Below are 14121 nucleotides of genomic sequence, written 5' to 3' on the forward strand. Positions count from 1 at the left end.
GTTCTCTGACTAACAAATTACCCTGTAGTTATTTTTTGAGCGTGGGTGTAATTGAAAGAAAATTACTGATGGAAGGGATACAATTACAGATTTAACTATCTTCTGAAAAATATTATGTGATATTATATTGCTACAATGTTTTTTTTAATTCAAATTCCAATTTTTCTTTCAGTTCAACCTATAAGCTAATGGTCTAATTAACATTATACCATGCATGCTAACATTACAAAACCTGTTTTTTATATTTTGAATGCGAAGCAAAACTCAAATAAGAATAGACAAAACACCAATAAACAATTCTGTACTTTATTTAACGATCACCTATAACATCATCTTGCTGTAAAGAAAAAAGGAAGAAATAATTGTGTTAGGGACTTTACTTTTCGTCTTCAATTGCATAAAAAAAACCCCTCCTCATTTATAAGTCGCTTTGGATAATCATAAAAGGATAATGTTGCTGCCTGGGTTTGGCAGGGGCGACCGCATCGATGTTTGGTGTACCCTGGAATACCAACACATTCTCATCCCAAGGCGTCATCTAACTGACACTTTTGACCATGCGTCAACATGCCGACGCACATGGTACCCCTTAAGCGTCAATATGAGACGCTCATCCTCGGGCGTCATCTAACTGACGCTTTTGACCATGCGTCTAAATCCGACACACATGGCACCCTTTAGCGTCAGTTAGATGACGCTTCCGTTATGGGTAGGTTTAGGTCTGGGGTAGGGTTAGGGTTAGACCACTAGGAGGCGCGTCTCATATTGACGCTTAAGGGGTACCATGTGCGTCGGCATGTTGACGCATTGTCAAAAGCGTCAGTTAGATGACGCCTTGGGATGAGAATGGGCTGGGAATACAACAGCATACGATTGCGCTGTCACACACAGTCTTATGATCTTTCAAAAAGCAAAAAAAAAAGATGTTTGCAAATGTTACCTTCATGTTGCACTGTGTCCCTTGAGATGTTTTTGAACTTTGGACAACTTTGTGGGTTTGAAATATATGGGGGCACAGAATGGGCAGTGAAAATCACTGCAGCATATATGACATTTCTGGATTTCTGAAAGTGAATTCCCCCTTTGAATTGTTATATCCATCTTTAAAAAAAAAAAGTATATTTGTGCATAAATGTTTGCATTCAAGTTTTTCGTACAGTCAGACAGACAGATAGAACCTTTGTAAGATATGCGCTTGTCTTTACAAAAACTACATGCAGGGTTTTTAAACATCTCGTGTGGAGAAAATATAGTTTATTCTGGGCAGTATGGCAAGCCGTGGCAAAAAGCAGGCTAACTTGTAGGCTATAGCCTTGAAAGGAAAACAAATTTGCCGAGTTAAAACAGAGTTTTTGTTGTTGAATCATATTTTTTCCTAGTACATCTTAAAAGCTCATGACAAATAAAAGTTCCAGATGGACAAACATTAAATGCAAAAACTAACAATTTCTTAAAAGAAACTGAGAGTGGCAAACTTTGAAGTAGGGTTCAAGTTTTAATTAGTTGTACAGCTTGAAGTGTAAAGCTTGTTCTCATACACAGCTTTGGCCTATTTATGAATGAAAGTCATGCTTTTATTTGTCATTTAAACTGATGCAAACAGGAAAAGAGAGTAGAAAAGACGTATTATCCTGTCGCCCCCTCTAGTGGACAGCATTAAGTATTACGCCTTCATTGCTCAGATAACGCAAATCAATGGATTTTTTGGGGAAAGTACACTCACCTAAAGGATTATTAGGAACACCATACTAATACTGTGTTTGACCCCCTTTCGCCTTCAGAACTGCCTTAATTCTACGTGGCATTGATTCAACAAGGTGCTGAAAGCATTCTTTAGAAATGTTGGCCCATATTGATAGGATAGCATCTTGCAGTTGATGGAGATTTGTGGGATGCACATCCAGGGCACGAAGCTCCCGTTCCACCACATCCCAAAGATGCTCTATTGGGTTGAGATCTGGTGACTGTGGGGGCCATTTTAGTACAGTGAACTCATTGTCATGTTCAAGAAACCAATTTGAAATGATTCGAGCTTTGTGACATGGTGCATTATCCTGCTGGAAGTAGCCATCAGATGTTGGGTACATGGTGGCCATAAAGGGATGGACATGGTCAGAAACAATGCTCAGGTTGGCCGTGGTATTTAAACAATGCCCAATTGGCACTAAGGGGCCTAAAGTGTGCCAAGAAAACATTCCCCACACCACCACCACCAGCCTGCACAGTGGTAACAAGGTATGATGGATCCATGTTCTCATTCTGTTTACGCCAAATTCTGACTCTACCATCTGAATGTCTCAACAGAAATCGAGACTCATCAGACCAGGCAACATTTCCAGTTTTGGTGAGCTCTTGCAAATTGTAGCCTCTTTTTCCTATTTGTAGTGGAGATGAGTGGTACCCAGTGGGGTCTTCTGCTGTTGTAGCCCATCCGCCTCAAGGTTGTGCGTGTTGTGGCTTCACAAATGCTTTGCTGCATACCTCGGTTGTAACGAGTGGTTATTTCAGTCAAAGTTGCTCTTCTATCAGCTTGAATCAGTCGGCCCATTCTCCTCTGACCTCTAGCATCAACAAGGCATTTTCGCCCACAGGACTGACGCATACTGGATGTTTTTCCCTTTTCACACCATTCTTTGTAAACCCTAGAAATGGTTGTGCGTGAAAATCCCAGTAACTGAGCAGATTGTGAAATACTCAGACCGGCCCATCTGGCACCAACAACCATGCCACGCTCAAAATTGCTTAAATCACCTTTCTTTCCCATTCTGACATTCAGTCTGGAGTTCAGGAGATTGTCTTGACCAGGACCACACCCCTAAATGCATTGAAGCAACTGCCATGTGATTGGTTGATTAGATAATTGCATTAATGAGAAATTGAACAGGCGTTCCTAATAATCCTTTAGGTGAGTGTAAGTCTGACCAGTTAAAAAAAGATATAAGCGAGTCAGACCAGTCTGAAGGTCTGATGTGAGTTTGGTGAAGCATTAAAGTTCTAGGCAGAGTCAATTTCTCATAATAATAATAATAATAATAAATAATAATAATGTTTAAATATAGAGCCTATGTTGGCTTTCTCAAGCCAACATAATAAACAGAACTCAGAGAAACATCGACCAATTCAGTATGTAATAAAATTGTATTAATTAGTTTTATAATAAAACTAATAATATTTTAAAGGTATGCCGTGCTCTTCAACTGACTTGATTTTAATTAATCCCAAACCCTGCTAATTTTGTAATGTACGTTCACTGATTCTAGCTTCTCTCTTTTCTGTCTCTTTCTTTTCACGTGAACTGAGTAGGCTACACATGCTTATTTATAAATATAAACTTTATTTCTATTCAATTTTAAAAATGATTTAGGCATAATGTGTCACACACACCTTTTGATGTAAATAAAAGACGAGAGTGGTAAATATTACGGACATATTATCATGGTATAGTTCAGTTAATTTTTATTTCCACTTCCCTTTCATCCAAAGAGACGGAACTATTTGCACTGTATTTATCTATGGGAAATACATCATGCTAAAATAATCTGTCATAGGCCTACTGTGGCTCACATTACTGGGGTCGCTTGCAAGTCGCAGCAGCACGAGTTACGTGACCAGCAACATATTTCTGCTTCAAATATTGTGCGTAGTTAACAGTGAGTGGTGGTTTCAGACATTATTTTATTTAAGTGCATGTGTCAGTGCCGCAGTCGTGACTCTTATTCTGCCTGACAGAAAGAAAAACTTGTACTGAATGTGGAAATAAATAAATAAATACTTCTTTATTTTGCAAATTTGAATGTTTAATAAATGTTTAAAGTCTCACTCTGACATTAAGTTCTTGTCAAGGCAAGAATTTGTATTGTATATAAATGATTAAAAAAAACCTGTATTTAAATGACTTTCAGTAGATGAAGTGCATCTTGTCTTTGTCTTTGCCTCCAAAGGACAGACCATCTTTAAAAAAAAAATGCATATTTATTACAGAGAATGTAAATGCTTATTGGAATACAGGCTTAACTAGATTAAGGTTAATGCTTTATTTTTACATTTACAGGGATTTCTGTATAATGAACATATTACAAGTAAACCTGAATAAACTGTGGCATGCACATTATTTTCCTGCTAATCTAATTTGCTCACACGTGTCATTTGTTACTCTGCATTTTGGTAATTTAATCCAAACATTTATCCTCATTGATATCCTTAACTACAGCATATGAGGATAAAGGAATTAGGATATTCAAGCCAGTAACCTTTCAAATATGAGACATTTTTTGTCTGTGCGTATACTTATTCACATATGTATGCTTGATGCTGCCGGATATGAGCAAATTCAGATTCATACTGTAATATTATTGAGCATGTAAATTTCATCAAATTGCTCTGTATGAGAGAATCTTTGAAAAGGATTAAAACTTTAAAACGAAATGTCATGGGCCAGAAGTTGTTATACACCATCGCAAATGCATTTAAATAAATTCAGGCATGCACTGCCTGGTCTCCATAGGAACGTTTGCACAAATGAAAGATTGTCGTGTATCTTTTCTTTTCAAGTGAACTTTATTGGTGAATCAAGTTGATAATTTAAAAATTTTCTGTGGACTTGCTGTGTTGTAGTTGAAGTACACACTGTTCAGTTCATTGAATCATAAGATGTTTCTTTTGAGTTTTTGATGATTTGACTTGCAGTAGACTATATTGCATTTGATAATTTTCACCATTTTCATGGCCCCCAGAATATTTTGTTGTATGAATATCTGAACATGCAATTTATATATATATATATATACAGTATATATATATATAATATATAAAGTTTTGTTCTGGCTTCATACATTATTTTTTATCAACACTTGATTGTGGGTAAGTGTCATTAAAAAAACAACATTTTTAGCATAAAGCTGAGAAAAACACATTTTTGTAAAATAAAAAAAATCTACATGCAGATCGGATTCAGAACTATGATCAAAACATAGATGGAGTAGATCAAGTCCATCAACAATCTTAATGCTTGCACATTCCTAGCTCGTCCTGGGTTAACATTTCATTCAGTGCAACGCATTCTCACCCCAAGGCGTCACTAAAATGACAATTTTGACCATGCTTCAATATTCGACGCTTTAGGCACCCTTTAGCGTCAGTTACATGACGCGATCCTAGGGCGTCATCTTACTGACGCTTTACCTAAGCGTCAGTTAGATGACGCGGGTAGGTTTAGGTCTGGGGTAGGGTTAGGATTAGATAGCGTCATCTAACTGACGTTAAAGGTAAAGCGTCAGTAAGATGACGCCCTAGGATCGCGTCATGTAACTGACGCTAAAGGGTGCCTAAAGCGTCGAATATTGAAGCATGGTCAAAATGATTCCCAAGGCGTCAGTTTCATGACGCCTAGGGATGAGAATGGGCAGTAACATTAGGAAGTTTTGATTTATATGCGTTTAATGTTGATAAACAGGCTATTTTACACATGCATACATTTTAAAGATCACATGTTTCTGCTTCTTCTTGACATGTGTTTTGATCAGGAGATTCCATACTCTTTCAGAAGATGTGTCATAGCGCCCCCTACCGTATAATCGTGAAAATACGCAAAGCCGGAAATTTCCATCAATGGCGGGTAAGTACGGAGCCCCCCTAGTCCCACTTTGTCAAAAAAATTTATTATAACTATCTCGTGGCCTCAAGATAAGTAACTCGTGGCCTCAAGATAGTATCTCGTGGCCTCAAGATAGTAACTCGTGTTAGCCACGAGTTACTTATCTTGAGGCCACGAGTTACTATCTTGAGGTCACGAGATAGTATCTTGAGGCCACGAGTTACTTATCTTGAGGCCACGAGATAGTTATAATAATTTTTTTTGACAAAGTGGGACTAGGGGGGCTCCGTAGTACCGTAGGTAAGCGTTTTCTCACATATGACGGAAATTTCCGTAAATGCAGGGGAAAGAGTTAAGACGGAACCTTAAGATTAAAAAAAGATGTATTTTATTTTTTACATTTTGACACATTTTGCTACAGAACTTTCTGCTTATAATTACTATATTTTAAAAGTAGTGGCTCTACACTCTTCTGCACAGTGATAGTCTCTTGGTTAACACTTTATACGTGCTTGTAACCTGTGTTAACTAGCTTGAAAATATGGAACATTTAAAATGTAAATAATTATAAAATATAAGAAATATATTGCATTAAATATTTCTCTATATATGTATGCTTATAATGCATGAGTAAATATATATGCAATATATATGCAGTGCCATATCTGATCACATATACATCTATATATTATGAAGTGTATTACTGAATATACATACATTATGATAAATTAGTAAATATATTGTCACATATTTTCAATATATGAAAAGCGGCAATTCCTTATGTATTATTCAATATATTGTAATATATTATTAACACTATATTATTCTGTATATTTTTAAATATACTGTTAAATCATTTACTATATTGATCATTCATATATTGGGAAACATATTTTCTTTTCGTAAGGGTTATCCCAGCACATAGCATTTTTTTGGATGTACGGTAAGTTCCGTTGTAATAAAAGCCGACCAATCAGGTTGTGAACATATCCCTGTGCCTTTCGGTATCTTTAGGTTTGGTGTTAAAATGCCAATGTGAATGCTAAGCGGACCAGGACTGTTTTTTTTTTTGGTCCAGACCAAACGAACCAAGCGAACCGAACTATAGTGTGAACACGCTAAAAGTAACCAATAAATGTGGACCAAATCAAACCCAGGAATGGACCCTTCGCTTCTTATCCCAGTCTTAAGAGTTTAGTCCATTAGTGCGTAGATCTCTGAGTGTCTGGAGAACAAAACAAGACCCAAACCTGTCCACTGCATCAACACTGGAGAGAAAAATCACATCAGTCAGTGTGCAATTGAATTTGAGTGCAATGACTCAGACCTTGTTCACTGCAGGTTATTTGTTAGATTCTCAAATAGATTAAATTTGTTAATGGTCTGCAGGTTCTGCGTACCGCCAGTAGAGCAGAAAGTGTGGCAATAGGTTTAACTATGACAAATGAGGGAAATGAGGAGGCAATGAAGCTCATCTTAAACCATGATAGTTTAACCATTTGTTTGCAACATAACAAAGCATTTTCTTCATAATTTGCTGTTACACATAAGCAATAAAGATGTTTTATGATCTAAATCAGCAGTTCAGATTGGCTGGTGGATCATGACCCAATATTTGGTCGCTAAATGCAGATAATAATGTATCCATGCTTGTTAAAAAGAAGTACACATTAATTTAAAAAGTACATATTACAGAAATAATATTAGGTGTGAACTGAATGTAATATTTTCAGACACTTTTCAGACACAACATTCACAATTAAATGAAAATGTAAACAAATTACAAGTTTAATTATAAGTTTAAAATTGTAGTTTATATTTATATTAAATGTAGTTGATTGATTGTTTTGACCCACTAAAGTACATCTTTCTGTATATGTAATTTTATAATTACTCCTGTTGTTTTTAAAAAAAGGTTAAAGTGTATTGCTAAATGTACTAAAGTAAAAAATGCTAAATAGAATATAATTTAATGTAATTTATTTTAAAACTTATGTCATCTATTTAAATAGAATTGTAATTGAACATTTGTAATGATGAAGTTGTAATTTAGAACATTTAAAATAGATTAACTTTGAGTGTAATAAGTTGCCTTTTATTTTGTTAATATTTATTATCTGCAAGCACAGTTTAAAAAAAAAATACTTTTAAGATTTGAAGAACACATTCAATACAATTAAGCACAAATCTTTTTTCATGAGTGCATATCAAGTCAAGTCAAGTCACATCTATTTATATAGCACTTTTTACAATACAAATAGTTTCAAAGCAGCTTTACAGTAATAACAGGAAAATAATGCAACAAAGTTTTCAGCTGTACAGCAGATCTAGAAGAAAATAATGCCGTATAGCTTAAGTAAGTTCAGTGATGGTTCATTTCTGTTGTTAAAAAGTTATTAATTTAGTTAATTTATCATGGTTCATGTTTCCGTCCCCAACTAAGCAAGCCAAAAGCCAAAGACAACAGTGGCAAGGAATCCAAACTCCATCAGGTGACAGAATGGAGAAAAAAACCTTGGGAGAAATCAGGCTCAGTCGGGGGCCAGTTCTCCTCTGGCCACTGAACGAACAATATATGATTAGGATTCAGGCAGCATTATAGGTCAGAAGTCAGATTGGACCGGAACATTCAGAATATTTATCCAGTTCCAGCTGGTTGAATATCGGAGTCATCACACCGGTATGGAGACGGGTTTGTTGAGGATCAGGATGGCTATCGTGTCAATGAGGCCTTCACAGGGGAGAGTCTAGTTGACACAATCTCTGCTGACACTTCAGGGATGCTTTGTGGTCATGTCTAGGCGCAGGTCCACCATTTGATCTGGATACGGCCCAGATCCGGCAGACTACATCATGCGTTGTGGTCGTGTCTAGACGCAGGTCCACCATCTGATCTGGAAACGGCCCGGATCCGGCAGACTACATCATGCGTTGTGGTCGTGTCTAGGCGCAGGTCAACCATCTGATCTGGAAACGGCCCGGATCCGGCAGACTACATCATGCATTGTGGCCGTGTCTAGGCGCAGGTCAACCATCTGATCTAGATCCGGCCCGGATCCGGCAGACTACATCATGCGTTGTGGTCGTGTCTATAGGCGCAGGTCAACCATCTGATCTGGATACGACCCGGATTCGACTGACTACATCATGCGTTGTGGTCATGTCTAGGCTCTGGGTCAACCATCTGATTTGGATACGGCCCGGATCCGGCTGACTACATCATGCGTTGTGGTCGTGTCTAGGCTCAGGTCCACCATCTGATCTGGATACGACCCGGATTCGACTGACTACATCATGCGTTGTGGTCGTGTCTAGGCTCTGGGTCAACCATCTGATCTGGATACGACCCGGATCCGGCTGACTACATCATGCGTTGTGGTCGTGTCTAGGCTCTGGGTCAACCATCTGATCTGGATACGACCCGGATCCGGCTGACTACATCATGCGTTGTGGTCATGTCTAGGCTCTGGGTCAACCATCTGATCTGGATACGGCCTGGATTCGACTGACTACATCATGCGTTGTGGTCATGTCTAGGCTCTGGGTCAACCATCTGATCTGGATACGGCCCGGATCCGGCAGACTACATCATGCATTGTGGCCGTGTCTAGGCGCAGGTCCACCATCTGATCTGGAAACGGCCCGGATTCGGCAGACAACATCATGCGTTATGGTCATGTTTAGGCGCAGGTCCACCATCTGATCTGGATACGGCATATTATCATGCAGTGTTAGAACAGCAAAATAGGGGAGGAGAAAAGGCTTTTCTGTAGTTCATTACAGACTTTTGGTCCAAATCCAAGTCTACGGTATTTTGGTGCACATTTATCTGACCCTTGGAGAAGCAGCCAAATAAGGCGGATACCAACATGGAAAGGCTGCGTGACATGCCATTATCCATGTTGCCATTTGATGTCCAATTGTAAAATCAGGGTCCTGAATCAGAACCAGTTTGAGAACCACCTAAATGATAAATTTGTATCCACAGCAGGGAAGATGACGTTCTAAATTATCCTTTCAACCACTACATTACAGTAGCAAAGTTTCAGTTCAGTGGGGCTGGATTTGACACAAACAAATTCCGGTTACATCAGATAAGACTGATAGAAAAACTTGTCCACCATCTCTTTGGGGTTTAAATGGGGACCATGCATAGAATATCTGGTATTTCCACAGAAGAAAAGGATGTTTTGGGCTTTCAAAACATCAGAGGCTGAGGGGCAGAATAATGTCCTCAGCAAGTAAATTTTTCAAAACCGCTACTAATTATAACTAATTGCTCCTATTATAATCAATTAATATGTCTACACTTCAAGATCCCAATGTGGCGCCTCACAACAGGATTCATTCAGTTGAAAACTCAGTTTCTATTTCTGTCAAGCAGCATAGCTACACCAGTCATTTTCCTTTTTCCACCAAACGTATTTTCTATACATATACAATTTCGATACTGTAAACCATGTTTGAATTGACTGCTGTGTATTTATTTTATCATGATATATTGCTGAAATACTTTAAACTTCTGTCCACATAACGTCTCGGTTACGGATGTAACCCTCGTTCCCTGAGTAGGGAACGGAGACGTTACGTCGGATGACGGAGAATGGGGGTTTCGCCAGAAAGCCTATCATCTTCGAGTATTAAAAAACGAGCCTATGGCAATGAAATGCCATGGGTCTGCGGAATTTGCATAATGTATCTCCGCCCCACCGCGTGGGTATTTAAGGAGAGACACCTGCAACAGCAGATCATGTCTTCGCTGAGGAGCCGAGACTGAACTCAGGCGTCTACCCAGCGGTACAGCGGAAGTGGCAGGGAGACGTAACGTCTCCGTTCCCTACTCAGGGAACGAGGGTTACATCCGTAACCGAGACGTTCCCTTTCGTAGTCACTCCGAGTTACGTCGGATGACAGAGAATGGGGGTCCCCGTGTAATCACGCCACCTTCACAGCTGTCTTCCAGTGCCCTGCGAAGTCTGACCTCCCTGTCGTGATATAGGCACGGACGAAGGAGTCCTACTTAACACAGGAATACCAAGGTACACTGGGAAGCATATCTCAGGGGAGATATGCCGCAGCATGCCTACCCATAGGGAGGACTTAAGAATACACATATGGCCGAGGGGGCTTCATATGGGGGAACACTGGAGTGACCAGCCCGTGGGGTGGCAACTTTCAACTCCAGGAGTGGCAAGGTGGCTTGCCGAGGGAAAGACACATGCTCAGAGAGGCTTACAGTGGAAATACACATGTGGGGGTTACTCAGAGGAGGAACCATGCACACGGAGGCACCTAGCCGACGCACAGGCAATAGACACTGGCGCCAGCGTCAACAGTGCTGGAGGAACTCAGGGCTTCAGAGAGGAAGGCTACCTAAGGAAATATCACACGTATCCAGTCCGTGGAGTGGAGTGGCGAGCAAGCGAAGACACCTAACGGTTCCCGTGTTAGCTTGAAAAAGACAGTACATGGGCGGAGACTGGCTCCACTCGGAGATTGTAAAATCTGGCGAATGTGTTGGGTGTCGCCCAGCCTGCAGCTCTGCAGATGTCTGTTAGCGAGGCGCCACGCGCTAAAGCCCAAGAGGACGCCACACTCCGGGTGGAGTGGGCGGTCACACCAAGGGGGCACGGTCGACCTTGCTGCTGGTATGCCAAAGCAATGGCGTCCACTATCCAGTGGGATAACCTTTGCTTGGAGAGAGCCTTTCCCTTCTGCTTCCCACCATAACAGACAAAGAGCTGGTCTGAGGTCCTGAAACACTGCGTCCTGTCTACGTAAGCACGGAGGGCGCGTACTGGTAAGAGCAGTGCCAAAGCTGGGTCTGCCTCCTCCAGGGGCAGCGCTTGCAGGTTCACCACCTGGTCCCGGAAGGGAGTGGTGGGAACTTTGGGCACATATCCAGGCCGGGGTCTCAGGATCACGTGAGAGCAGGCCGGCCCGAATTCCAGGCACGCTTCGTCAACGGAGAGTGCGTGCAGATCCCCCAACCTCTTGATGGAGGCCAGTGCAACCAGGAGCGCTGTCTTCATTGACAGGAACTTAATCTCCACTGATTGCAGAGGCTCAAAGGGAGCCCTCTGCAGGGCATATAAGACCACTGAGAGGTCCCAAGAGGGTACGAGAGGAGGGCGAGGAGGATTCAGTCTCCTCGCTCCTCTCAGGAACCTGATGATCAGGTCGTGCTTTCCCAGAGACTTACCTTCAACTGCATCGTGATAAGCGGCGATAGCGGCCACATACACCTTCAGGGTGGAGGGAGACAGCCTTCACTCCAGCCCGTCTTGCAGAAAGGAAAGCACGACACCAATCGAGCATCTCCTGGGGTCTTCTCGCCGAGAAGAGCACCAGTTGACGAAGAGGTTCCACTTCAACGCGTAGACGTGTCTCGTGGACAACGCTCTAGCGGAAGTGATGGTAGCCGCCACCGCAGGTGGCAGGGTACTCAAACCTGCCTCGTCCCGTCCAGGAACCACACGTGGAGTCCCCAAAGATCGGGACGAGGTTGCCATAGGGTGCCCCGTCTCTGAGAAAGGAGGTCCTTCCTCAGAGGAATTGGCCAAGGAGGTGCTGTCGCGAGGAGTATCAGTTCGGAGAACCAGGTCTTGGTGGGCCAGTATGGGGCGACCAATATGACCTGCTCCTCGTCCTCCTTGATCTTGCACAGAGTCCGTGCGAGAAGGCTCACTGGGGGAAACGCATATTTGCGTAGGCCCTGCGGCCAGCTGTGCGCCAGTGCATCCGTGCCGAGCGTGCCCTCGGTCAGGGAGTAATACAGGGCGCAATGGGATGAGTCGTGGGAGGCAAACAGATATATCTGTGCGTCCCCGAACTGGTCCCATATCAGCTGGACCGACTGGGGATGGAGTCGCCATTCGCCAGAGGTTGGCCGGAGCCGTGACAGCTCGTCGGCTGCAAGGTTCCGCTCTCCTGGAATGTAAATAGCACGAAGGGACCTCAGGTGCTTCTGACTCCATAAGAGGAGGTGGCGTGCGAGTTGCGACATACGGCGAGAGCGTAGACCACCCTGATGGTTGATGTACGCTACTGTCGCGGTATTGTCCGGACGGACAAGTACGTGTTGACCCTGGAGCAGCGCGTGGAAGCGGTGCAGGGCAAGGCGTACTGCCAGCAACTCGAGGCAATTGACATGCATGAGGCGCTGGGGTCCTGTCCAGGAGCCCGCGGCTGCATGTCCATTGCACATGGCGCCCCAGCCCGTGGCAGAGGCATCTGTGGAGACAACAACATGCCTGGAAACTCGTTCTAGGGGAACTCCGGCCCGTAGAAAGCTGAGGTTCCGCCACGGGGCGAAGGACTGACGGCAGGTCGGAGTTATTGGAACTCTGAGCGTACCGCGATGCCATGCCCACCTCGGGACCCGAGCGCGAAGCCACAGCTGAAGCGGTCTCATATGAAGCAATCCGAGTGGCGTTGCCGCGGCTGCGGATGCCATATGCCCCAGGAGCCTCTGAAAATTTTTCAGTGGGACCGCACTCTTGCCCTCGAACTGTCGAAGACAAGTCAGCAGTGAGTGTGCGTGCTCGCTCGTAAGCTGCGCGGACATTGCGACCGAGTCTATCTCCATACCGAGAAAAGAGATCCTCTGCACGGGGCAAAGTTTGCTCTTCTCCCAGTTGACCCGAAGGCCCAGACGGGCTAGGTGCCGGAGCACTAGGTCTCTGTGTTCGCAAACCTGGACTCGAGAGTGAGCTAATATTAGCCAGTCGTCGAGGTAATTCAGGATGCGAACCCCGTGTTCGCGCAGGGGAACAAGGGCTGCCTCGACGACCTTCGTAAAGACGCGAGGAGAGAGAGCCAACCCGAATGGGAGAACTGCGTACTGGTATGCCTGCCCCTCGAAAGCAAACCGAAGAAACGGTCTGTGTCGAGGTAAAATGGAGACATGAAAGTAGGCGTCCTTCAGGTCTATCGCTGCAAACCAATCCTGTGGCCGCACGCATTCGAAAATGCGTTTGGTCGTGAGCATCCTGAACGGCAGCCTGTGAAGGGAGCGGCTCAAGACGCGCAGATCCAGGGCGACCCAGCGGGACAGGTAGGGAAGCTCTAACCAAGCTCCCAAGAACTGAACCAGCGGAAACATCCGAACGACAGACGTCCCCCCGGAGGGGCAGCGAAGCGGAGTGACCGGCCCAGGCGTGGGTGGCATAGCGGCCCGGTGCGGGGGCACGGTCATGCTCCGCGTCCTGACAGAGGAGACCAGGGAAGGACCAGCGTTCCACGGGGGTCTGCTCTGCCAGGGGTCTGGCGACAGAGGGGGACGAGAGTGGTGTGGTCCGGAGACGGCACACACTGTCATCCGCGCCCTCAGAGACAGAGGGGGACGAGAGCGGCAAGGCCCGGGAGCGTCGCGCACTGTCGTCCGGCCCTCTGAGGGCTCAGAGATGGGATGCAGCTCTTTGGTTTAGAAAAGATTCTCCCCCAGCCCTCCACCGGGGGAAGCGCTGTGGGGACACATAAGTGTTGCCACAGAACACTCCACAGGGGGAACTCCAGTGCACCCTAGG

The sequence above is a fragment of the Rhinichthys klamathensis genome, unplaced genomic scaffold (genome assembly GCF_029890125.1).
Source record: "Rhinichthys klamathensis goyatoka isolate OS25496 unplaced genomic scaffold, OSU_Roscu_1.1 h1tg000035l_1, whole genome shotgun sequence".
Classification (NCBI taxonomy): domain Eukaryota; kingdom Metazoa; phylum Chordata; class Actinopteri; order Cypriniformes; family Leuciscidae; genus Rhinichthys; species Rhinichthys klamathensis.